At 34.4% G+C, this 24,174-nt stretch overlaps 1 protein-coding gene across 4 annotated transcripts in view; it reads left to right on the top strand.

The window, feature by feature from the left end:
• The window catches only part of Src64B (Tyrosine-protein kinase Src64B), a 147,289-nt gene that overhangs the window by 29,568 nt on the left and 93,547 nt on the right, over positions 1–24,174 (top strand). For 2 of the 4 annotated variants that reach the window (XM_068762700.1, XM_068762697.1), the window contains exon 1: positions 19,760–20,038. The exons of the other annotated variants lie outside the window; for them this stretch is intronic. The gene's annotated coding sequence lies outside the window, so the exon portion shown is untranslated. Of the gene's footprint in view, positions 1–19,759; positions 20,039–24,174 lie in introns of those variants that run through there. 4 annotated transcript variants of the gene reach the window in all.

Genomic DNA, 24,174 nt, shown 5'->3' with positions numbered 1-24,174 from the left:
AGTAGAACAAGAACAACATATGAAACGTAATGTGTCCACACCGTGCAAATGAGAAATGTTGATTAAAAATTTGTCTACGTGTAGACGCATTAATAGCTCGTTTTTATTTACCAGTTAGAGAGTTGTGAATTTTCGGGTATATTAGTATCGAAACCACTGTACAACGGCTTTGGAAAATGCGGCGAGATGTGTGGACCTTAGAAAAAGAACATAACCGCCCTCGCCACGGTCTGACGGAAATGTCAAGTCCATACGACCCCAGATCACCGCGTTCAAATCTAAGACAAGATCCAGCGTTTTCGGTACCAATATATTAATCTTATCCGGCGAAGACAGTAATTTTACTGTTTATTGAGGCCTAAATAGCCTATTGAGGCTTCAGTGTACAAAAACTACAAAATTCAAGTAAATATAATATTAAAGGCTTAACATCAAATTGTTTGTGTTTCTATTTGTACTAACAAAAGTTTCACAGTACACGTTTGTGAAGGTATTTTAATATAACATTTTAAATAAAATATTTACAAAATAAACTTTATCAAACTTTGACTACGGGGCCCCGCGACAGCTAGTTTTAAACGTCATTTAATCGACCATCACTGTGGGTGAAGCCCTGACAGGTCAATTCAATCGTCGAAGTCACTCTTAATATAAACTTTCTAGAAATTTTTAACCTTTATCAACAATTTTATATGATGATGTCTTCAATAAGATATTACTAAAATAATTTACTTAATTTAATAACGATCCCATCGTTATTAAAAATAGATTCAGACCCTAAATTTTGAAATTTAATTTTTGTAAAATCTTAAATTTTAATAAAACCTCGTGTAAACTGATATTACTAACCAAATTAAAGTTTTCGACAAGTTCATTATGTAAAAGAGATACTTTGTATGACACTTCAAAAAGAAAAACTTGAAATATATAAGTTCATTAGTTTATGTTCGTCTAGACGAAGCAGTTTGTTCGGACTGACGCTGCATCGGTTGCAAGTCTCCTCTGCAAGAAGTAATAGATTATAAATGTATTAAAAATGAAAATGTTATGGAGATCTCTTAGCAAAATCAACCTTTTAACTCAAAACAATAATATAGTTATTGATAATAGAATTCGTGTCTGGAAACCACACTCAAAAGATGAACAGATGACTTTGTAAAGATCTTCGGAATACACTGTGTGCATGCCGCTTTCAACCATTCCTATTGGATCACCGGGTTGGCAAGTTGAAGTAGCAGTGGTTAAGCCAATTAGCGAGCAGAATAGAGCATTAAACGTACACGGAGGACGCCTCCCACAAAATGAACAGACGATTTTATTAAGGTCGTCATCGAAGGCCGCTGGATACAGGCTGTTACCTTCCGGTCTTATTAGATGTTTACGGGGAAGGCTTCTGTCCAGTAGTCTACGATAGAATTGATGATACAGTAGGTACTACGGTTTAAATGATGATGATGAATAATAAATGAAAAGTTTATTAACTCTTGGCGTGATGTTTGATAAAAGTAAACAGTGAGAATTGGCCATAATATTTTCTAATTAAAACGTCAGCTGTCACCATAGAGCTATATATAAAATTTTAACACTATGTGCTGTTTTTAGGTATGTTTGTCTTGTCATTTAGTTAGTTCGACTATTGGACCCCGACGACCTGAAATTCGGCGTTCAGGAACAACATAAATCGGAATGCTAAACATTGAATACGTGCGTAGAATTCAGAATCAAGTTGAGGTTTCATCTCTGGTGCTTTTGCGGCTTGGTCATTCCATTGAACGTACGTCCTAGCGAACTAAGAGGTGGACGGGTTACCACCAAAGCGAAATATATAACGTCGGAGCCTTAGTCGAGATTTCTTAGGGAGCCCTAGTTGCTATAAGTTTAGCTAATGCTAAACACCAATAAAATCAAATGTAATCCTCAAGAAGCCCATTCGATGTTATTTTACGAAAACGTTCTTTCGGATTTTATTATGACGACATCTAATTTAATTAAATTATTTCAGGAATGACATATAAACTTTATCCAAAAGAATCAATAATGCAACAGTTACCTAAAATGGATTGAAATCTGTCGGAATTACAAAAGATATAAATAAAATGCATTAATATATTTTTTAACTATAATAACATTTACAAGATCTTATTCTATTATAATGTCTACGTATGTAATATAATATGAAGAGTTTCCTAATGGAATTTGTCGGCCATTGTGTTATTGTCTGGTCGTCACTAACAATTTGTCTGGTATCATATATTTTTCTCTTCTAGAGATAACATTGTGAGATCATATATAAGTTTTAAGTTTAACAAGATAATTTCGTAACTTGCGGTACAAGTTTCCAATTTGGAAATTTTTGGATTTTTTTCTCATAATTCTGTTCAGTAATCCCTGCTGATAATTAAAATTACTTTTTAGTTAGTGTAAATAACAACTACGTTTTTTTATACTTTGGCCCAGTTTTGTGGCCTCTGTTTCAACCCCTATCAGGGTGCATATGGCTTTTATTTACATTTTAATTTTGCAAATTATTTTAATTAATTTCCATACACATCTTTCGTTCTTCTCAATGTCTTTCATTCCTTTCCATACATCGCCTTCCGCCCAGAGTTCTATGATTTTTACGTTTAACTTTTTTATCACTTGTTCAATATTTTATTTATTCTTAACTCCTTTTTATTTCTTTACTATCTATATCGCAATTACTATACATTTCTTATTACACAGCTATTTTATCACTGTTGTTTATTATTTTCATTATTCTTGATTATTTAATATTTATTTATTGCTTTTTTGATTATCCTGTGACCTTTTAAGTGCTTTTGATTTTTACTACTAACTACATGTATTTAAAATTGAAGGATGCTATTACAGCGCAGCATAATTTGATTCTAGATTCTATCAAATTGGCGTTTAAATATTCTTCTCATGTGTAATAGCTGTAAGTATAAATGGCCCCGAAGGTATAAATATATGAATTATTGAATAACCGAATGGAATCGATTACAATATCTGGACAATAATAACTAATATAGATTTGGCATTAACGGCGAAGTCTGGATCGTATAATCGTATTCCACATATTAGTAAACACTTGGTACTGTTCGCTCATTGCATTAGAGTCAGGTAGCGACTTAGTTTCTGCTTTAGGCGCTGCAGAGTGGGTCAATAGGCACACTCAAGTACCGGCTCTTAGACGTAAAGTCTCTTAACCTCTTAGGAGACAAGCATTGACCTTATCATAGTTTACCGTTAGAAAATTATCTTTACTTCTTTATATCGCACAATTTATTGTCAGTCGGTGTATTTTCTCGTCAGCTGTAATATAACAATCTATATAAATATGAATACGAAACTATTATTGTAAACGATAAGTGGTTTGGCCTACGTGTAAATAAACATAACATCTATATGGCTTCTTTAAACACGCGAACATTAAGACAGTATCAGGGACGAATTATAGTAAGAACTATAAACAAAGGTGAATTGTAAACAGAATTATTTTTATAACTTACTGGCTGTCCCGTTTAGACCGTTTGTTTTGCCAGAAATTATTAGGAAGGCGCATTACATAACAAAAAAAATATTTTTAATTTTAGAGCTAACATGAAACTTATTTAATGGGAAATGACTTAATTGATTTTGTGATCGATAAATACTAACTGATGTTGCTAATAAATTAATTAATATTTTCGTAATATGGAACCGTCAAACGTGCAAAGTTCGTAGTGAATATTTACAGAAATTATCATTTTTTTTGGTTTTGTAATTTTTCAATACGTACCTTCTACAGAATATTGAGAGACTAATAGAAGTTATAAAATCGGTGAAGTTGTTCTCAAGGTATGACGTGACTAAGAGAAATAGGCATTCATTTTTTATATATATGAATTTAACGGAACACGTCGTTATTGTTGTCTACTGTCTGTACTTATTAGGCAGCCGGCGTCAACAAACGGATGTCAGATGATCTATTGTGCTCGAGAGTCGTTTACAAAATACGACCGTCGGTACCGTCTAAGCAAAATGGCCTTAAATGGTCTTATAAATATATAAATATATATATAATATTAAATTACTTTGGATTTATTGGATAGCGTAAGAAGTTAGGAGTGAAGATTGCGGATCGGCAACTGTAGACTAGGATGTCCACTGGTGGAAACAATGATGGAACTATGGAGGAGACCTATGTCCAGCCGTGAACATCCCACGGCTGCAATGATGATGATTAACAGAGAAGATATTTACAAGCATATTTACCTGCAAGCATATTTGTATTTTTTTAAAGAAAAGAAAATTTGATTAATTAAACAAGAAACCAAGTTTTTATTTAAACAACCAAGTTCGCATCTCAGGATATTTTTTTACAAAAGTGAAGTTTAACTCAAACCCGCGGAATGTGTAGTGCCAACAAGGCAACAATGACATCCGTTAAAGAAAAACAACGATTTGTATTAATACCTATATGTAGTAGTATATATACATATTTAATAGATGTCCAGTTATTTTATGGCAGATGGAATTAAAAAAAATAAAAATAATGTTACTCGTTTATTTGATCAAGATTTTTCCCCTGGCAACATCGAACAGATATGAATGTGCTAAAATCGCGGGATAGTTAATTTCGTGCAAGTCGAGCCCGCCGCGTCCGCCCGCCTGTATTGATTTTTGTTATTTGCATCGCGTCTGCACTCCCGTGTATCTGCGGCTATTGTTGGATGGATGTCCAATTGCGGCTCCTTTATGTGGACGTTTTTATCGAATTTTCGGGCAGCGCTCCTGTGCTTCGCGGAATCGATTTTTTTGTCCGTATTCACTTTTGTTTATAATCTGATGTGCTTTCCGCGTTGCATTGTTAACGGTACAAATTAAGATGTTTGGAGTTGATGTTTTTTAATCTCATCGGGATTCTCTTGGATTTCTCTACGAGATTGAATCGATCCGTAGAAGACCGAAAGTAACAGTTATGGCACAGCGGGTTTGCAAGTCAAATTGACAATGGGCAGACCACATAGCGGGCTTAACAGTGGACAGGAATTTAAAGTTCTGGTGTGGAGACCAGAGGTCGTTGGAAGGCACTGGATGCAGGCAGTTCTCAACTGTTCCTATTATCAATCTGTACAGGGAAGCCTTTGTCCAGCAGTAGATGATCTATGGCTTTTTGCCCGTGGGCACAGATAGGAACAGTAAATTTGGCACTAAGGACCTATAAATACATGTTTGATATCGTGAAAAACATATCTATTTTTAGCAATCATGACTTCTTTAATATCGTTTTTGACAAAGAATAAGTTAATCATAGATGTAAAATATTATACTTGTTAAAAGTACAGAAAATACGATAGTTTAAATTTTATATATGGAAGCATTCAATTGATATAAATAAACGTAAGCTTACTCGCAATCGCGGCTAATGGATATGAACTCGAAACTTAAATTAGTCAAGGAGTGAATAACTCAACGGATGTGTTATTTCGAAACCTACCTGACTTACCGTTGTCTGGATATAGTTCCCGTGTATTTGGGTCGGGCGCGCTGTTTATAATTATCTTCGGCCGTGTCGCTTTATCGACTATAGCCGTGATAATGGCGCTGTACCGTCATTATGTGACATCTTTTTTATGTGGTCGTAACATTATTATTTCAAGTTTTATGCACGACATATTGTTATTTATTTATTTATTTAATATTTTAATCGCTTCTATACTGATGTATATATAGACGGATGTATAAATGTGATCATTTCATTATAATATTTAGGTTGTTTAAAACGGAGAGAACGACGCTCAGGATTTCGAGCAACTTATCAAGTTAAAGCAGTGTGGTAGTAGAAGTAGTAGTAGTGAAGGCTACGGTTCGGCAAACACTGCGTAGAATGTCAATTCAAGGTAAACAGACGCACTTGTTACGATTGTCAGAAGTCTGGTTGTAGGCCGCTTCCAACCAGACCTAAAATCTATTGAGTAGGCAGTGGAGGTAGGTGACGTTCTACAGCTGAAATGATGATGATGATGAACCCATTTTAATAAAATTATTTTCAAAAAATCGTAATACTAATTTTCAATTTATATATTTTTAATTTCGATAATATCTCGTCCAACATTTAAGGCATGTCTCTTATTTTAACAGCAAGACAAACCATACTAATACGAGTAATTTAGTTAGATACGCAAACTATAGAGCTACCGATTCCGCTGTACCGCGCCTTAGGTATTTCCGCGGTGACAGGGGTAAAGGTATTCGGCCGCTCTGTTTCGTTAATTCGCTGTCAACGCTTGCGGCCTTCTGCCTTTACCGTCTTTTTTTCCTCACGTCTCGCTTTCCTAAGGTGTGGTTGAAGATGTTTGAGTGACTCCCCACATGAATTGGGAATAAAATAAGATAGTCAAATGGTTTTATATTAATAAACATTATTATCCACGTAGGTGCATTTCCGCGAACGTCATGACAAGAATAAAAGCCCAATTTTATAGAAACTAGAATCAGATTGGGCTCCCCTATAATAGCATGCTTCAGCGCAAACCTATAGGTGTTCCAAATAGCCCGATCTGAGGAGAACCTATAAGAAACTCAAACGGGTCTTTTTTGCGAGGATAGGTTTTAACTCCAGTGCTTTCACTGTATAGGAAATAGACCACATTTCCTATTATTCGAAGTTGGTACCGTTCAATCTATGTCAGAAACGGCTAGATTGTTTTGTAGATTATCATCTTGTTGCCACATGGATCGTTGAATGGTTTAATATTGAACATTTACGAACGTCACAGTGAGATTGACATTTTCTAACAAATATAAACTCTAAGTTAAAAATAAAGATTAAAAAAATAAATTTATAAACTTTAGTACTAAGGTATATTATGAATTGCAGCCGTTCCGTAATCGCCTGAAGCACATTGATAGCGTCCCCCTGTTTTGAGCAAATTTTGTAATTACCGGCCGAGATTACTCCGTGATTTGAGGGGCGGAAGGTATCGATCAGTCTGTTAGCATCACTCCGTCGCTTCGTTTATCTCCGACGTCTTCAATAAATTAACATGAATCGATTACTTGATAAATTTTCAATATATTGTAATGAGGATATACGAGCGGATGTTATGTTCATTTGTTTGTTTTGCAGAGATAATGATGTACGCATTCAATAATCATCATCAAGGACGAAGCTATTGACTTGTACCCGAATTTGTATTTGTTTTTGTTTTCCTGTAATGGGTATAATGATATATATTTAAGATTCAAATATTCCAATTGTTATTTGGAATTCGTCCTTATAATTTCAAATCCGCGCCACTTAAACAAATTAAATAAAAAACAACAACGCTTATTTCATAAGTTAGTGTATTTATAACTTATGTTAATTATACAAAGTGATTGTTTATAAGTAAGAAAAGGACCAGTATTTAGCCACTTCCGCACATGCAGTGGCAGTCGTGCAACAAAGTGCACCGCCCGCCAGCGCGCTGATAAATGCGTATGCGGCAAACAATGCGAATTACACAACCGCCACCGATCAAATCACTCAACACGTGTTTCACCCCTCCACGGGGCATCTTCAGGAGTTACGTTACACCGATTAGTGCCAAACACAGAAATCACTCTGTGTTACCTCCTTACCTTACTTAGGGTGGACTTCCGCAAGGTAACGCCTGATTCCATTAAAAGATTGTTTATAGATATAAGAGCTTTAAAAGTTTGAATGCATAGTCTTTCTTCTTTTAAGCTTATTAACTTCATTGCAAGGCACAAGCCTCTCCCAATGATATCTATGAGACGTTGGCCGTCGTGTTGTATTGTGGTACGCTGAGGACGCTGCTGCCCATTCTCTGAAAAGTTGTTTGTGAGCAGTAACAATTTCATATACTTAATTGCTCAAAGCGTGAGTTACATAAAACTGTATCGAACCCGCGACCCACAATTACAAGTCTCAGTTCTCTAGCGCTGGGCTACCACCGCTCAATAATATTGTGTATGTATTATTCCTTTTATTTTCAATTAATATATGGTACATCATATCCAAAAATCAATGGCTTCTGAGATAATGATCTTGTGAAATGCCTACAAACTAATTATTCTTTACTTTCTGCTCCTGCACACTGTACTGCCGGTAGACTTTGGTCTGACGCATTCCAATACAAAAATAAATTAATGTTACAAATTTCAGTGTTCACTTTTTATTTTATTCTTATACAGGTGATTAGAAATAGGTGTCGAAACCTTAAAGCTATAACTAATCAAATAATTCAGATATTTATTTTTTTTTCACTCTTAAATATACACAACAAAATAAACGTAACATTATAAAACGAATAAATCTTTCAGTGATACGTAAGCCAATGTGAGGATTTATACTAAGTTGTTTGATTTTATGATTCGTTGCAAACTAATAAATTTTAATTTATTAGTTTATTCACTTTATTTCTTTATTATACTTTATTGCTGTAAATGTGATTCGATCAAGCTGTAAAAGTTTTTAAAGTTTTCATTCTTTTATTTATTTTTTAAAGCCGTCTATTGTATTTTTATTAGTGTCATTACTAAACGAAAATAGGTATAGCTAGAATTACGTTATTACTATATCTATTCACTGTACAAACATAGTTGAAGTCCTTGGACACAGATGACAAAAGCGCGAAGGACACATCCAAGCGGCGTATCCATGACTAGATTTAGAATGGAAAAATTGACCATGACATATAAAGATCGTAATGTTAAGAAAACATTAAAATTTCGTTATAATATCCGTTGTGTTTGCCAGATGTTACTAGTGTTGATTAACGGCACAGAAATGTAGATTGTAAAAGAAGGAGAAAGAATGAACATTTGTGTCTTGGAAAAGTGGTGATAGAAAAGAATGTTGCGGGTATCGTTGATTCAGCACCATATTCCAGGAACTCAAGATCAAGCATAGCCTTTCCATATTCTTCTTTCAAATTTAAAATTCTCTGACGGTAATAGACAGACTTGTTGTCAATGGTAGAATGAATGGTCCATATTCCCAAGGTCACCCAGCTTTACGACAGACAAGTCGTTAGGTATTTTCGCAATGACTGAATTAATGCGAGCGTAGTGTTACCGAAAGAAAGGGTGGCGGGAGACTGCAAAAGGCTGTGCAAAGGTCCTAATTCCTTTGTCATAATCACACTACTAGAAAGAATATAAATCTACAAATAAAATCTTACTTTTATTTCTTACCTAATAACACTTGAAGTTAGATTTTCATACTTCATTAAGTAATTCACGGTGGCTGTCCAAGGAATATTTCATCATCATTTCAATCGTATGAAGTCCACTGGTGTGTAGTTTATTCGCACGATCTTGACGTGGTCCGTATATTTTGTGAGTAGACGTATTAGGAAAGTGTGCCGATAAGTGGTTACCATTCCAGAACTTTAAACTTCTAGTGGCGATCGATTTTGTGCTATGTGGCTGCCCACTGCCAATTCAATTTCATTATCCGGTGGGCTAAATCAGTTAAGAATAAAGTATTTTTATTTAATATCAACAATTTGATTTATATATTGCATAAGCAGTTTTATAAATGTCAGTTTATATCACCATTTATACGAGGATGATGGTTGTAAGCGACCAATCACGAGATTTTCGTCTTTAAATTTTCATCGCCTTTTCTGTTTTAGTCGTTTTAAATTTCTTTCGTTGCGAACTCGTCTAGACGTCTCAATAATGTTTATCGTTTGCCCTCTTAAACTTATAGAACGTTGAACTACAGTTCGTCCTGAATGTTCCAACAAACTCCTAACCTCATCGCTTTATTTATTATATATCAAAATCAATCGCAGCTTTCAAACCTTTTATCGAAAGTTCTTACCTTCTGTCGCTCATCTCCGACTCCGTAATATCGTTTAAAGTTTACGAAACCAAATATATTGAAATTTATTAAAAACAAAATTAAATTTGATTTTGAAATACGAAGCAAAATCTCATTAATATATCAATCGTTTTTATAACATTGAAATGGATTTCTTAATGCAACGCAAACCATTCGATATTCCTTTCAGTGTGGAATTGGCAATAATCGAATACATTTATAACGTCGTCATGGTGCGTTACCGTATACAGTTTTTGCGTATTGATTTTAATAGTAATGTGGATATTTTTATCATAATTTCAGCCATAGGACGACCATTACAGGTTTTAAGACTTATGGATTTCCAAAAAGGCTAGTTGCAAGCTACCTGTTTATCTTACGACCCTAACAACCTTGTTTTAATTACATCTTAAAGCGATGAGACGTACAAGGCGTTCGCTTACACTGTTATCATGTCAGCTGATTGTCGTCCACTGCAAGCCTTAAGCTTACCTTAAAGATCGCCACAATGATCGGTAAGGAACTGCCCACTACCATCGACTTCCTGCGACCTTGTACCATGTAGTCAGTTCACCTAGTAGGACCAGCCCACACCGCGTGTACTAGTTCTTGGTCGCCACTGAGAGCTTTCCTTATGACAAGTAATACATACCTGGTATCAATTCAGTATTTTCCAAAGTTGTGAAATAAAAAAGTTTTCAACAAATATCGTACGACATATTAACTCACTACAAGCTATGGTCTATTGTTTCTGAAGATGTTAATGCTGTTAGTCCTAAGGCTATTACAGCTTCATCGATACTGAATTCACGGAGCGGAAGGGTCCGTGGACTAGATAGAAGCTATGGTATATAGTAACGCTTACGCGTCTTCTTTCATTTGTATAAAAAGAACTATAACTAAGATACGGCTTTATATATAAATTATTTTTTTACTTGACTTACACTGCTGACCAACTGTCATTACCGATTCCGCAGGTTTGAGGGAGTAGAACACAGGATGAGCGTTCTATGAACCTTTTTAAGGTAGCAAATCTCGACGGTTCCCTGGCGAGCCTCAATCCTTACATATTACAGTTTTACCGCAAGTTAGATTCGCTTAGGCAGACGCTCCATGGAATATATTGTTAATATATTCACTGTTCGACATAAAATAGCTTGACGTAAATGAACTGTAGCGCCACCTTACCGCCAGTTGGGGTGCATTCGCCTCGCATCTGTCGATTTTTACATGGCTGCGTATGTTTGTATCGGTATTAAACGAAGACCCTTTGCGCACGTACTGTTTTTATATTGGCATAAAGTCTGTTACTATGTGTACGATTTTGCTTTCGTATTACACCTGTTGTCAACCATATTATATATATATATATATATATATATATATATATATATAGAGTATATATATAAACATATATATATTTATATAAATATTTATATATATATATATAAATATATATATATATATATATAACTCTGGAAAATTTATATTAATTACATTTTCTATACTAATACAACAGATCAATAACTGCCAGTACAAAGTCTGCAGGGACAGTTATTATTTGCAAAAGTAACAGTGATCCCAATTTTTACAATGCTTTTTCTTACTTTATTATTATTACGTTGTTTATTATTTCTGAAACCACTGTTTTTGGGAAACGGTGTACAATAGCTCTCCTTCGACCTTTTAAAGCTCTTACGCCTATAACAAATTAGCCTGAATAACAAAATATTACAATAAATTTCCGTCGAGCTTAAAAATAATACTTTGTGTACACCAACTCAATTCACGTAAAGTGTATTCCAAGTAACGACGATAATGTCATAGTACTTAATTTAGCATATTGAAACCACTTCCATTTCGTAGGTTACTTCGCTCGAGCGTCGTGTTGCAGTCTCTTCGAACGTCTCATCATTAAGTGCTATCTTACCCACATTATCTCTGTGGCGTCAAGTGAACTAATTACCATTGTTATGATAAAGACTTCCTTTTAATTCATTGTCTATTTCCACTGATAGCTTTGTATCGAAAAATTAATAAGAAAAGGAATAGAATTGATTATTGTAAGAAACTATTTGTCACTTCATCATCATACCAGTCAAAAGACGTTCTCTTTGAAGCTTAGACCTCCACCAAAAGTCGCCACGATGACTGGCCTCCGCCGTGTCATGCGATTTTCCACCACCTTAACTAAGTTGTAGATCGGTTTAATGGCGCCCAATCTACTTTTACTTATTTAATCAAACTCAATTGACAACGTTTTAATCGTCAAAGATTCCAGATATCGCAACGACTAATATTTAACGTTGCCTCTTCAACACTAATACCTGCTGCATAAGGTGCCATTACAAATTTTCAAGATTACAATCAATTACTGAGCAATGGTAGCCCAGTGGTTAGGATTGTGACTAGCGATCGAAGGTCGCGCGTTCGATTCCCAGTACACAGTCTTATATAGTTCACACTTTGTGCATTAATTATATACGATCGCCACTGCTCAAAATAAATTTCCAGATGATGGGCAGCAGCTTTCTCTGCGTACTATCAAACCACATACTGCGATCACTAACCCGCCTGCCAAGCTTTGCGATTATGGTATAGCGCCCATAGATATCTTTGAGGGAGGCCTATGCCTTGTAGTGGGCTGAAATGATATCCATTTCTATCACCTGCACGAAGTTGCTGGAATACCCTCATTATTAATTTCATAGATCTCTGACCAAAATATTTTATCGCGAAATTTTATATATTTGGTGACGTCGACCTGATTACTTAATGAAATGGTAAACCTTTTTTATTAATAAATATCAACAGATTAAACATAGTCTAGTGTTCTCTTATATAATTTTTGACAATATAAAATCTAAATTTAAATACTAAATTTGTGAACTTAACCTAGAATCAGACTGTTGCCTAATTGTTCGGAGTATTTTTGGACTCCTTTGATATTCTTTGTTTTAAGCGTATTTTTAACTTAATAAGCAATGCCATAAACACACGAATCATCATCATTATAATTTCGACTCAAAGACTTCTACTGCTTTTACAACAGGCTTACCCAATTGACTTGCAAGTCTCGAATGAAAGCGTCCTGCATTCAGCGTATCCCAACGATCTGAACAACGTCGTCATTCCACCTTAACAACCATCCCATAATTACAGTACTTTTATTAGATCTGGACTTTGGTTACGTTATTTGAGGGAATATTAAGAAATAAAAAAAACATACTATTGGTATAAAAATACTAAATCACGAACTCCAAAAACGGAATGACCGCTAAAATATTTTCATTGCCTAACTGGTCTGTTTAAAAAAGGAATACGAACAAACTTTTGAAACTGTATTCATTTCTCAAAACAAATACATCGCGTATGATAACATCGGTGGAATCGTTTTTACATCCGCGCAGTACCCGTTTCTGTATTAAATCCGATATCTCGATATACATTGTGGTTTTAATTAACGTTTGCGGCGTTTAGTCCAAAAGCATTGGTGCAAATTCGTGTTAAATTTATTGTTTCCAATGTTATTTATTAATGTACTGTGTCGCACTTTGCGAATGTTTCATTGAAGCTTTATGTGAGAAAACAGAATTGAACCGATGTTTGTTTTTGACAGAACGGACAAAGAAATATTTGCAGAACAAAATGTAAAATTATTAAAATTGTGCACACCGTGTAATAAAAAATTCGCGCTTGCTGAAATGTACATTTTTTTTATTTAATCAGTGTTATATTTGAAGTAATCATACAAACATGATGACCAAGGTAGCATGAAGAATTGCTCATGTGAAGTGGCGTGGGCGGGGCATATTCCTAGTGCAACCGATAGCTGCTGGGACCGAATGATTTTTGTGTGGTGACCACGAGCTGAAAGAGAATAAGCCTCCCACTAGGTGGACCGATGATGGGCGGATGACGGGATAAACATTTACGTCTTTCAACATTTTCTGCTCTTAACGAATTGCTCCGTTGGACGGTTCGGAACTCTAACTAAAGCGGACGCTTATCTTACTGCTTATATGTAACATTAAATAGTATCGCGTTAGGAATACTATTACAATTAAATTACGCCGTTTTGTAATTACTGTGTCGATCTTCCGTGTTACCATGTCTTCTGATATGAATTAGGTATAGCAAGCTTTTCCAATAACCCTATAGAACTTGACGGAGTTAAATTTTGGCCATCTCGAGTATCCTTAAATCCAAAAGCTAAAAGCGTTTGGTTTGAAGTCTTTACACCATGATCTCTCATAAGGACTCTAACGCCAGTCATTCCTTCGAGGGACTGTATAAGTGACCTGAGAAATAAAGAAACTGGCCACCTATTACGAGCCTCATTGGTAATTTCATATTCGACTAGCGAACCATGAAGACCAAAATTTCTCTAAGAGATCGTATCAGGGATGACAATATCGGTAGAGGAACAAAAGTAACCGCAATAACCCTACCTATGATAAATGCTATATGCGCATTTATCAATGACAGAAAAACTACTTTCATTCCTATGATATAAAAAATGCTTGATTTTCTTAAAACGTACTATATATTTGTTGATTGTAAGCAATTTGTATTATATTATTAACCTGCACTTTTTGCTTTTTCTTTTAAAACAAATCAAATAGATTTGTTAATATTAGTGACTTCTTAATAAAAAGTTATAATTTTTCAGTAATTATTTGCTTTTTCGATTTATAAACGACTCCAATAAATACCGACTCGTCTGGTTTTCGCACATGGATAGTCAATAAATCTGCCGAGTTTGCTTATCGAACATCTCTTGTTAAGGCTTTGGGAGATAGATGCATTTGCATCAATTTTCTCTCATATATCTGCGCATACAAGTTCATTGACTTAGCTAATGTATTCTTATTGATATTTATAACGTTCAAATAGTAAAATAAATAGTACAACTTGATCTGTGCATATAAATAAACATTAGAAAAGTAAAGTAATAATTAGTGTCTTTACGTTATAACATTTATGCTATAACAGGAGCTGAAGAAAGCAATACCATGATCTTCATTATTTTATACAACTATAACAAAGTCTCTCTTGCTTTATCTTCTGTCGTCGCCTTTGTGGGGTCTCCGAATCATATGTCTCCATTCTGGAAATAACTGAGTCATTTCGATGTTAAGTCTCCACGTTCACATAATGGTCTAGTTGTACTCTAAACAGGACGTCAGAGGGCACCAACATATATATTTGGTCCAGCGATTTCCAGAACCAACATGGTAGTTATCGAATTACTCCCACAGTACTTGGTTTACATGTGACATACAGTGCCGGTAACTATTGTCAGGGTTAATATAATCTTATGTTTTTACTATATAAAAAATTGTACATTGTTACGTAAGCAAATAATAATTCTTAAACGCCATAAACGCTTTGACGTAAAAAGTTGAGACGTCGTGTGCAGCCGGAATGAAACGCGCCGCACACGCCGATTGGCAATAAATCTCCTTAATGTTTGCTTACCGAGTGTCGCCTGAAAACACAACATGAGCATTTAGCGATCGGCACGTTTGTATTGCAGTGTGGTCTCAGCATATTTCTTGTCGCAATGTTTCATTTTTTTCTGTGCTTAAATAAGTCGAAACACATATATTCATTTATTTCTATTATCCACATAGGATTTCAAAAGCCGCGACGCAGCGCTACATGTTTCAACGTGTCTTTATTGACCTAGATGCCTCCCACCGATGACATCCATAACTTATTTTAATTTATTTTTCACCCCATAACTGATTGCAACGTTCGTAAGTGGAAATCATACGAAAATAATTATCAAAATTAATATTTGTCTAATTAAATGTTTTATTTGTCAATGTAAAGATAAAGATAAATCCATTTATTCAAATTTATAACTTTTAACGAGAGTCTTGTTGATCGTCAAGTTTTTTAATCTATTTTATTTCTGACTGTAGTCTGTCATAAAGGCATCCTTACTCTTGAGATAAGTAAGACAGTTTGTGTTACCTCTGACAGACGAAATAATATATTCTGTTCGGCGCCTTATAAACGAGCATATAGTTAATTACAAGCAATTTTTGACAGAAATAGACGCTGCAATGGTAATGGTCTATATATATGAGACTATCCCGATTGCTATCGGAGAAGCTGAGATTCGTGTCATAGTGCATGTCGAGAACCGCTAACGGGTAACCTTGCACCTAGTCACTCCATGAAGCGAAGCCCTTGCGGACTCAGAACGCGCAACCTTATTTGTTGATATATATAAATATTGGTATGAACCATGGTTCACTAGAAAGCATTAAGTATGTTAATAAAGAAAAGGTAAAGCGCACTCCGTGCTTTTCTACCTCAATCACTACATATGAAAAAAGTGGCATTCTGCAAAATGGAAAAAAACATGTATCTCGCATCATATTTCATCTCAGTTATCACTTCAGTGGCAGAACGTCCACTTCTGGATCTAGGCTTGCTTTCTAGATTTCCAATAGGACTGGTTGAAGCGTTTCGCATCCAGCATCCTTATGAGTGGACGTCATATGACTTATCACTTTACAATGTGTGTGAAAATTGTTTCAAATATTAAATTACCTCAAATACTACATGTACAATTCATCTTATTTTGGCTCCCCTATCCTCTTCGTCCGACGCGCTAACTCCATAATGACCGTGACTCAATACGTCAAATGATTTATGTTTATTGTTCGTTCAATATTGAGGATTTATTTGAGAAACCAAAATGGAGAGAATGGATGTGTAATTATTTAAAATACTGCCTTAATCAGTCATTATTTACACATGAGTGGGATGCTTTAATAGGCCGCCGGACGTTTTGATTTTATGACTTGTTTTAATGAATCACAGAGCATTCATTAAAACGGGATCCCGGGGCATGCGGTGCCACACGCGTGTCTCGTGACTAAACTTGATGTGTCTACGCGATCGTTTTTTCTAATTTGAGAATGTGTTTTAAACAATGCATAAGTGCGAAACATTTTTTAATTAGACTTTTGAACATACTTTGAGTATACCTTCAATAACTAGAATTGGAACGAACTCACATTGATGACAATCTGTTATAGTGGTAATACTAAACACGATGGACTAAAACGCAGAGGTATATCTATATCGCAGAAAGAACTACCAGGCAATGTGTGTGTGTACTGTGGCAAATAATGCAATTGCGAGCCATTTTAATCTAAGACAGATTACCGTAACAAATTGGTGTTCATATTTATGATATATTAGCTGAAGTACATGTGTAGTAGATAAATACCATTAACAGCTTTAAACTCGAAAAAAAAACAGGTAATAACGCTTGTAACGAAAAATTAGTTCATGATAATCAATTTGATTTTGAGCATCCGTAATTTGACGAGGCTTCCTATGTTACACAAGGTGTGATTTGAGGAATTTACAAAGAACTTCCAGATTCAGATTCATCGTCCTCATTTTATTATTAGAAAGAGACGTATGGTAGCCATACATTGTCTATGGTCGTTACCTAGTTTTTAACGAATCGTTTCGTATTAAAGTTTAGTGTAAGGAACTGGATTTATTTACCTGTATCAAAGTATTCGTTTAAATGTAACGTGAGTGCATATAGGAAACTTTTCTATGGATTACAGAACAAAAATAGGTCTCTATTTCTCTCTCAGCAGTCTTCTGCCACAACGCTAACAAAAGAAAAACACCATCCCATACTACTGCGACAGATTACATCGAAAAGCTAGATCTAGTCAATCTAAATAATCGTCAAGTATGAACAGAAGAGATTCAGTTCTCTTTCTGTACGTAAGGTATTCATCTTTAATCGAAGTCACTTTTTAAGAACATTAACTCTTACCAACACTGTACATTCTATCAAAATAGAAAGTTACCTTACCAGCTAGATCTGTATTTCAAGCATCTGTAGACAGTTGTCTAAAGCGCCTGTTTAAATTTAAACGTTTTCACCAGAGCAGTAACTACATTTTTAAACGTAACGGTAATTTTTTTATATTAATATTATTTCTTCGGAGAAGAGCTTGGTTTATTTTAAAGCGAAATTCCAAGTGTCGATAGCACTGAGATAGTTCTGTTATTTCTTTTTACTTCCAAAGGGATGATTCAATATCTATAATCTCGTTGGAACGTCAAACTGTGTTGTATTATTCTATACAAATAGATTATTTCCCAGGGTCCTTTACTGAATATCGATGGAGTATAAGTTAGACTGTATTGGAGTCCGTGGCTAAGTAAGGGTTCACTTTGTTGATACTTTTAAGCTATATGGTACTTTTCACTATCAACAAATCTTTTTTTCTTTCTATCTTTATCTCAATTGTTATTCATATCTTAGCTCAAGTATCTTTTTCTTTTAAATAGTCCCCGTATCTTTGAATATTACTGTAAAAATTTGATCTAAGTTAATACAAACTCGTAGATAATAAAATGTTGTTTAAAAAAAGTAATGCTTTCGGCAAACATTTAGCATCGGGTAGTTGGAGTTAATGTTCTGAAAACGTGATTGTTGACGAGGGAGCCGAGAAATATTCATGGCTTATATTTAGCGCGGCTACAAAACGTATGCAAGAGAGCGCACTCTGGTTGTTTTTAACTAAATGAGTGTATCGGTTAAAAATAACGGTTTAACTGGATCGCCTATAACTGCTGCAAGTTTCAATATGCATTATTTGACGCTCAAATAAAATAATTAGGTCATTGTTTTAGGTTTTTGCCTTTAACACTAGGCTATCTATATTTTGCTTAACACGTAAACGTTTATGTTAGCGTCGAAAATGAAGCTTTATGGTTAAATAAATAGTTTAAATTTGATATATCGAAATATTAAATTAGTTTAAATTTCATCATCATTCCGGTTACTGAAATATGCTTTCTCATACATGAACAGGGCCGGTTTTTAAAGCGTTATTTTGAAATTTAAAATCTTAGAGACATAGATTAATATGAGTAAATAACCCCATGCACCCGTCATAAGTCAGTAATTTAATTAAATCATAAGTTTTAAATCCTTTATTTATCAATGGGTACATCGATTTGAGTAAAAATAGATATAAGACGTTATTTATTAGATAGACAGATATAAAATAATGATATGGTTACGTAAACTTCATACAATTTTCAAGTTTTCGTCATCAATCTTCGAAGAGATAGAACTTTAATAATGGACCATTCTATTCTTAAAACTTTTTCAATCTTCAAACAAATCATTCCCGTAACATTTGTGAGTTTTAAACGGCAACCATATGCTACTTAATTACGTAACGCACAACGAAACTGTCGCTTTCTGTTTTTGTTTGCTTTGGCACGAGCCCGGGAGGGTCTCGAAGGGCGGACAAGTTTTCAACATCCGTCCTGAAGATGGCGTACGATGTCCTCTTATCAGGGCTCTTCTTATTGACTTTTAACATTTTTTTTTTCAATTATGTAAATTGTTCACATCGTCTTTAAAAAATAATTATTATTAAGATTATCATATCACATTGTATCATATTATATTGATATAATTCTTGTCAATGATAAATCAGCTTGTAAATAAAGATAATATTTTTTTGGTTTTCATTCATATTTTACGCCTCGTCACTCCATGTTCTATCAATGAAACTATTTAGGCATGCGCATTGCAGAATTATCCTTGATCACAAACACTTAAAATTACTCCGTTATGTTGAGATTTCTTCACTGTAAAGCCGAGCCGACGCGATTGAATAAACATTTTTTGAGGTCTATTTATCTTTTGATATGATCTGTTCACAAAATTAAAGGGCGTTCATCTTTGCGTCAAGCTATCACCAACTTTGTATACAATCGTTATCATATCAGAGTTACACAAGGCTGGTTCGACGCCTGTGAACGCTGTGAGCGCCCCTTGCTATGCTCCTCCCCCTCCACCTCTCTTCCCCTCACCATTTCCACTGGAAGCTCCGTTTATTGCAGTCTCTATTTAGCTGCTGTCGAGGGCGGACGTGACTTGGATCTCGCGTTTTCAGAGTTCGAGCTTTTACACCTAATTTTTATAAAAGTGTGATTTCGTTTCGTACGTTGCATTGTTCAACGGATACAATTAATCAATGATTGTGTTGTTGTGTACGATTAATACCGTGTCTATTGCACGACGGTGAACGTTAACGGTTTTAAGTGTGCCATCATCGTGTTTTTATTTCTAAACCAAGTTCGTGATCGTGTTTATACAAATCAACGGAATGATTCAAGGAGTTTAGACTCTAATTTAGTAAACAGGTAAGTTTTTACGTTTCTAGATAATCTTTATATCCGATATAATTAAAGAATTAACCGTTGTAAATTAGAAACTGTACCTATAAATTTTAATTAACTTTGTAAAGTTGTTAGCCGCATGTGATGACATAAATATTTAATTATCCCACGAACCTATGGCGAAGGGCTGTGTTCGGGTGTGGGGAAATAATACTGACGGGCGCATTCAACGCTGGGCGAGGGGCTGCCAACTCGGTGCATTTACGATCACAATGGAGGGTTTTTCACGAGAATATTTTTAATTTTTTTTTTCATTTCGTGAACCTTATTCTCCGAAATAATTTAAATGTTTTTTTTTTTTTTTATTACATAATGACATTTCTAACGGTCACTTATAACGGACATCAATTTTAATTTTTTTCCGGTTGCATTTAAACATTTGACTATCTATTTTTATGTTTTACATGTATAGTTTCTATATATATTACCAGCTGACCCGGCAAATTCTGTTTCACTTAACAGAAACACAAAGTTGTTAAGAAAGAAAAAAAATCATGAGAATTAAATATTTACACTATTCTTTTCGGATTATTTCTTTTCTTTCTGTTCCTGCCGTTCTTCGAGTTATAAATGTCGTAACTAACGTTGCTTGTATTTTTATACAGTTATATATATTTATGATGTATATTACGAAGTATCTTTCCCGTTTACTTTGCGGTATTGTCTCGTGCACACATAAAATTGTATGTTATTATCGCTGAGCTAACAATAAAAAAAAACTTAGGTATAAACTGACCCTTCGTATCACCGGAAACAATGGTCTTGCAAAAGGCGAACACAATGGCTTTGTAACACGGTTCGGTTAAACCGACTACTGCAGATAACGTTCAGTCAAGAATTTAATTTGGCGTACTTCGACGGACACTGTTTTTTTTTCGTTTTTTTTTTACTTTTATATTGGCTGCTCATTTTCTAATTATAATTTTATATTCCATACGTTATACAAACACAATTTACCGTTCCAATTTCAAAATTAAATTATGTTTTTGTACACAGATTAAATATATTAAAAATATTAATTATTAAATATTTATTCATTTATAGTGAGCTTGTCATTTCTCAGTAAAAACTATTTCTAGTTTATAAAATCTGCTATGAAGGATTTTTACTTATTTTTAGTAATAGTGCCTGGGAAAGAACTCTACTACTGTCATAAGTATATTGTAAAAGTAACTACAAAAAACTCGTATGAGTTTATACGTGGACTCTTTTCAGATCTGCGTTTGATACCTTCGTAACTTTGACAATCAAGTTCAAGTTTAATTATCGGTAAGCTCAATCTGATTCTAGTTTCCTGTCAAATTCGTATCTTCGTACATTTTTCATGACGTACACATGTGGTCAGTATAAATTATTCTAAGTGTTATAATATGAATAATTAAATCAAAATACAATTGAGTGAAATCAGATTTCGCTTCGTAGAGTCGTTACTAATAACAAATACCCAAGGTTAAATATTTTATAGTCACACGGTAACTCATTATCTAATGAAACACAAATCCCGAATTCATTTGTCGATTATCTATATTTCAAAACTTTTAGTATCATTTTTGCTCGCGTATTAACCTCTAATTATCTATTATCATGTTAGATAAAGAATTACATTAGAAATTAGATATAATGGCTTCTGGAATTTAATAGCGATATATTTCTAATACAGTCTTATGTTTACAAGAAATCACAGTTTTAATAATGCAGAACAAGACCCTTCTTTGATATCGTTAAATAAAGTGCAGTATTCAATATTCAGGTTACCAGAAAGACATATTTTAAAATAGTTAACAGGCTACAATTATCTTTATAATTTTAATCCTTTTAATTGAAAAATTTATTTATACGACAAAATTTAGTTACAATTGTTAAAAATGTCCTGTTAGATTCTGTAGCTATTTAGGGTTTTTATGTAAGCTATGTATAGATTTATAGTTTTGATTTAAAGATATTTTTCCACTACGTTAAATTATAGCTCAAAAATTTCTCAGCAAAAACTAGCATTGTAACTACGGACGTGTACGGCGTGCACTATATATAATAAGCAAGTTTGCCATTGTCCTCATATAACGGCTGGCAATGTGTGCGTTAGGTATTGTTCTGAGTGTCAACGACAAAAAAGTTATAACCCGTAACCTCCATTACTTTCTTTCCAGATGCATCTGTCTAAATGTGTTGGTTGTATTAATGTATTTATATAGGTATCCACAGAGAATCCTTTACGTGAACGTCATAATAGAATGTAGTAAAAACCCTATTTCATAGAAACTAAAATCAAATTGAACTACCATGTTATGGTATCTTTCAAGTTAAAACTACGAGGGTTCCAAACGTGCCTTGATTTCAGAAGTGATCATAACAAACACAATTATCACCTAAGAAAAGTACACACTATCACAGGATTTTTAGAAGTTTTATTTCTATTTTTTTTATTTATAAATCGTGAGCGACACATTGCGCGAGCGATGGCTGTTAAGACCGAAAGAGTCTTGAATGGCGACCACAAGCCGGTAGACGCAGCGTGGGTAAGCCCTCCACTAGGTAGACCGACGACATAGTAAAAGTCGTGGAAAGTCTCTTTACTGCGGGCGGTGAGGGTCGGTCATCGTGGCCATATTTGGGAGAGACCTATGCTTTGCAGTGGAAGTTCATCGGCTAAAAAGAAGAAGAAGGGCACCACATCAGTGCTGATGTTAAAAGCGAAACAAAGTATCTTATTTTAATATAAATAACACTTGAACACAGCTCAATTCATTACAATAATCAACTAAACGCTTGTTTCATTAACGATACTGTAAAATAAATAGTTATATTAACTTAACAAGATAATTATGTTAAGAAACAAAACTTAAAACCCACTCTAGTATGCGAAAATTCTTGTTTTAATGAACGCTATATATGCAGGCGTATCATCATTAAACTGTGTGATGTCATTAAATTTCTCCATATATGATATCAATGCTTATATGTACTGCTTTAATTTGATAAAAGCAACCTATACAGCCGTGGTTCGGTCCTCAAGATTTAAGAGGTTAGAAACGGAATTATTCACCCGTATTGACTACGTCCAGTTTATTGGTTGGTTGTAGTGGCAGTAGGTAGACCACATAGTGAACCTACAGATAACCACTGAGTCCTTAAGTTTCTGGAGTGGAGACCACGGACCGATAAGCGCACCGTCGTCCACGCACAATGAACAGACGACTTCATTAATGGCGTTGGAAAAAGCTCAATGCAGACCGCTTCAGACCGGTCTTATTGCGAATGTACGGGGAGGCAACTATAGTCAAAGCTCCCTCTCGTAAGCCGTTGTTTCTAAACTCTATAGACCTTCTTAAGAAATCTAAAATAACGTAACAGATGAGTCTCTCGAGGAGGCATTAAAATTACAGTGAAGATATTTGTCCTATGTGCTTTTTGTGTTCTGCTGTGTAAGCATGTGTGCTTTCTTGATGTGTTGTACAACGGTAACTCAAACTTGGAGATGCCTTTAATTTCAATGATCAAACAGCATTTATCAATGACAAATAGTTCATTGACATGCTCGTAAGTAATACGACAAAATGGGCAATATTCCAAGTCACAGATTTTTTATTTTCAACCATACTATATCTAGCACATGTAGTGTACAAACAATGTGAGTAGTGCAGCTAGCTCATGTAGACATTGGCAACGTTATTTTCTAAGCGGTTAATTTAAATCAATTCACTTTTAGGTCAACGCCATACGTTAATACATTCTCTATTATAGCTCTGGCTGCTCTCTAAACAAAGAATAAATTAATATCAAATAAAGCGTTCGAAAGATTTATTATTGTTTACATGATCGTGGTTTTATCCTTATGCGTTCATCTTTTTTAATTCTAGAAATAAAAAAAGGTTATAGTATCATTTTTAATGTTAAAGATTTTTTTTAAAAATATCGTATTGAATTGGCAGAAAATTTATTCATCATTTCATAAAATATTTTAAACATTGTCACAATAATTTTATATTTCAGATATATATATATATATATATATATATATATATATAGCTCAGACTTTTGAAGTAAATATTTAAAATGAAACCGATTGATTATTTGCTAGAGCACTTTAGCAAACTGTTCAA

This window comes from Battus philenor, unplaced genomic scaffold (genome assembly GCF_028537555.1).
Source record: "Battus philenor isolate CCGP_79_NKW_IND1 unplaced genomic scaffold, ilBatPhil1.0.hap1 SCAF_16, whole genome shotgun sequence".
In the NCBI taxonomy this organism is placed as follows: domain Eukaryota; kingdom Metazoa; phylum Arthropoda; class Insecta; order Lepidoptera; family Papilionidae; genus Battus; species Battus philenor.
The sequence above is the reverse complement of the archived record's forward strand: the minus strand, read 5'-3'. Positions and strand labels throughout refer to the sequence as shown.